This window comes from Protobothrops mucrosquamatus, unplaced genomic scaffold (genome assembly GCF_001527695.2).
Source record: "Protobothrops mucrosquamatus isolate PMUCROS unplaced genomic scaffold, P.Mucros_1.0 scaffold16378, whole genome shotgun sequence".
NCBI lineage: Eukaryota > Metazoa > Chordata > Lepidosauria > Squamata > Viperidae > Protobothrops > Protobothrops mucrosquamatus.
The window spans coordinates 1-3,925 of NW_015402143.1; the positions used below are offsets into that span (position 1 = coordinate 1).

Here is a 3,925-nt window from a genome sequence, read left to right on the forward strand (position 1 = left end):
GCCACGCAGGGTAGGCAAAGAACTAGGAAATGGCATTGACTTTCTAGATCCTTTGAGGAGCAATTCCATAAAATTTAATAATAACTTGTATGTTTAATCAGTCAATCGTTGAAAGTCATGTGATTTGGGTGGCACAATTTTGAAGCTGGTGAAAGATTCTCATCTGAACCTTTGTCCCTCTTCCTTCTCCACCCCCCCCCCCATGATTGAATTATCACATACCGCAGTTGGGTCAAGTGGTATTGGTACAGGAATCTGTAAGATCAAATGAATATAGAAATCAGTCATATAAGACACAAGACCAGTGGTGGGATTCAGCCAGTTGGCACTAGTTCGGCAGAACCGGTAGCTAATTTTTTGTTTCCCAAGCCCAGAACGGACTTCCAGAAGCGGTATCCACACAGAGAACTGGTTGTTCATATATCTGAATCCCACCACTGCACAAGATCATAAAATAGGACTTACAGGCAGTCCTCGACTTACCACAGTTCATTTAGTGACTGTTACAAGGGTGCTGAAAAAGTGAGTTATGTCCATTTTTCACACTTACGCCCGTTGCAGCATCCCCATGGTCACATGATTTACATGCTTGAAAATTGACTCACAATTTTGATGGTTGTCCCGGAGTCCTGTGATTCCCTTGTGCAACCTTCTGACAAGCAAGGTCAATGGGGAAACCAGATTCACTGAACAACCATGTTATTAATTTAAGAACTGCAGTGAGTCACTTAACAAATGTGGCGAGAAAAGTCGTAAAACGGGGCAAAACTCACTTAACAAATTTCTCGCTTAGCAACACAAATTCGGGGCTCAATTGTAGTCGTAGGTCGAGGACTACCTGTATTCTTCTTCATACCCAATAACATTCATTGGCCTGCTATTCTATTTTCTTGGCAATCAATCCTGTCTCTCTCTGTCCACCAGAGTAATGGCAGTTGAATACACATTGTCAATTAAGTTGCTTGCAAATTGCCAAAACACTCCTTAGCAAAAGGCTGAGCAATTTTTCTCGGTCTCTCTCCTCCATCCTCCTTCACAGTACAGATGGAATCTGACTTGGAAAAGTTATCGTGAACTTGCTCAGTGTGAGTTACTTGATATTACAGTGCCATCTAGCGATAGCAACGGTGTACAAATCTTAGCATGCTGATGGAGTGGACCTCAGATCCCAAGTGGGCCATCAATCAGTGGACATCTGCTTTTATGTAATTAGACCTTCTGAATGATCTGTCCCCGGACAGAAACCGTTTCTTATAAATATTGTCAAAGCATCTGGATTGGCAGCTCTTTAGCTGAAAAGGTTTTGACCAGGCCTACAAAAGAAGCAGGATCTCAAATGCAATGGGGAAGGCTAAAATAGAAAATATGGCAGGCTCTATTTGCATCATGTCTGGAGAATCTCGTCCTTGATCTGCCAAGATCATCACAGAACATCATGCTGTCACTAGTAGCCTTTGTCATCTATAATGTGTGAAGCATGTTTGAATATGGAAGTCGATTCTTCTGCTTTGTTAAGTACAACTTATGTCATTGGAATGGAAAGGTGCCATCAATGTAGTCTTTACAGATAGTCACTTCAGTTAAAATCGTGATGATCTTACCGGTATTGGTATAGGAGGTATGTTTGGTACTGGAGGTATATCTGCTTGCTGTTGTCGAGGGATTATGAAGCGAGTCATGCGCTGTGGAAATATAACAGCACCATTTTCATTCTTCTCAGTGAGTTAGGATTCTACAGGATTCTAGAGCAGTCTTCTTAATCTTGGCAACTTGAAGATGTGTGGACTTCAACTCTCAGAATTCCCTAGCCAGCAAAGCCTGGGCAATTCTGGGAATTGAGGTCCACACATCTTCAAGTTGCCAAGACTGAGGAACACTATTCTAGAGGATTATGTACCAGTTATTTTGGTTGCCTTTACATTTCTGGGCTCATTCTAAACTGGTTTTGACTTTTTAATCTCTGTACAGTTTACTTGAATGGTCACCTCATGTCTGTGAATTCATCTGGGTCCTGGCATCATTTCTGAAGACCTGTTTCAGATTAATGAGTAGGAGGGATCTTTTGGCAGTAGCTCTGCATCAGGGGTGGGGAACCATGGCGCTTTTACGACTTGTGGACTTCAACTCCCAGAGCTGGCTGGCTCAGGAATTCTGGGAGTTGAAGTCCACAAGTCATAAAGAGGCCATAGTTCCCCACCTCTGCTCTACATCTTTGCCAACTCTTCCCCTGAAATCTAAGACTGGTCCCTGAGATAATTTCATTGTTCATTGTTGGTACTTTTTATAATAAACAAACAAACAAACAAACAAACACACAAACACACACACATACATACATACATACATACATACATACATACATACATACATACATATGTTTGAAGGAGAAAAATCTGTAAGCCTGTACTAATGTGGCTGTTCTAACAGGAAGGATAAAATATATATTTATGCTATCCTAAAAACTCCTTTCAGAATCTGACTGTAAGCTACAAGATCTCAGCTGCAAATTAGATGGCCACTAGATGGTGTTTAAAGTTTTCTCTCTGCTGCCATCTGGTGATTATCCAGATTTGTGTTTCCCTATTTCATAGCCCCAACTGAGGAGTCATTACAGGGTACATGTTCATCTAACACCAAGGCATTAGCTGTAAGGAAATTATAGTAAAGAAACAATTTACCATTTCACTGGATCCACTTGCTGACCTCTGTGAAAACAGTAAAATAGAGTTAGAACTTAACTTTTGGGAAACAGTCCTTTATTATCAGATTGTAAGAAAATATCTTTTATTATTCAAGAATTTCCCCCTATCAGATTTCTCAGTTTTCTTCACTTCTTTTTCCTTTTTGCAGCCCATAATCCAGTTAGAGGTGGACAATACACAACATGGGTGTCCAATCTTTTTGGCTTCCCTGGGCTGCATTGAATGAAAAGGAATTGCCTTGGGCCACATATAAAACAAGTAATAGATAACAAACTTCACTTTTTAATATATATTTTATATTTTCTTGTGGGGCCACATTACTAGCTGTCCAGGGTTCACAGGCCAGGGATTGAATATGCCTAATGTAAAAAAAAAGGGAGTATTGTGAAACTTATTCTCACACACATTTGTGACAAAATAGGAATTGGTCAAATAAGATTTACCTCAACACGTCTTCTGACACCATGATGTTCTGTTTCTGGTTTCTTTGTGACTCTTGATGGGTGTCTTTCCTTCATGGATTAAAAAAAAAATGTAAGTAGAGAACCAAAACGATGGAAAATGGAATGATCTCCCTCCCCTGTTTTCAAGAATATAGATTAGATCCATTCTATTTTTACAAAAGAAAAAATACATTTATCACCACCACCACTGCCTATTGGTATGCTATTTGTAAGATGAAGAAAAGGATTGTTTTTTTTCTTCCTTTTTCATTTTCCTTTTTGGACCGATGCTTTATTCAATGTACAAAGGGATTCATAAATCTTGTGAGGTTGATCTCCATTTGTGGAGGATAATTAGATCATTCAAGCACAATGTATAAACTCAATCACTCATATTTGGAGGGGAAATTCATGAAATGTTGTTCCCTATTCAGGATCTGCCTCTGTCTTTCCAGTGATTCTCCAAAACTTTCCTTCAATAAGGAAAGCCATTAAAGGCCCACAGCTGCAGCTTAGTATCATTCATCAAGTGTAACCATCAATGTCCACTAAGGCAAGAGCACCATATGATATCATTATGCTCTTGTCATCATTGTGGTCTGTAGAAGGAAGCATGGACTAGTCATTGATGTACCACACTCTTTCTAGTTTTTTCCATGGTTTCTGATTGCAACTTCACAGACTTTTCAGGCTCTAAGAAATACTGTTTTTTTTTTGTTTTTGCAGACATGTCACATTCTGTACAATGGATGTAACATAAATGTGGAAGTGAGGAAGGAT

General features: G+C 39.5%; 1 long non-coding RNA gene across 1 annotated transcript; it reads right to left on the reverse strand.

The window, feature by feature from the left end:
* Window positions 1-222: 222 nt before the first annotated feature.
* On the reverse strand, window positions 223-3,216 carry LOC107301758. The gene is made up of 4 exons (XR_001549324.1): window positions 3,146-3,216; window positions 2,679-2,705; window positions 1,602-1,682; window positions 223-255 (listed from the first exon to the last, which is right to left on the reverse strand). It is a non-coding gene; the product is annotated as an uncharacterized LOC107301758 (long non-coding RNA).
* Window positions 3,217-3,925: the final 709 nt, after the last annotated feature.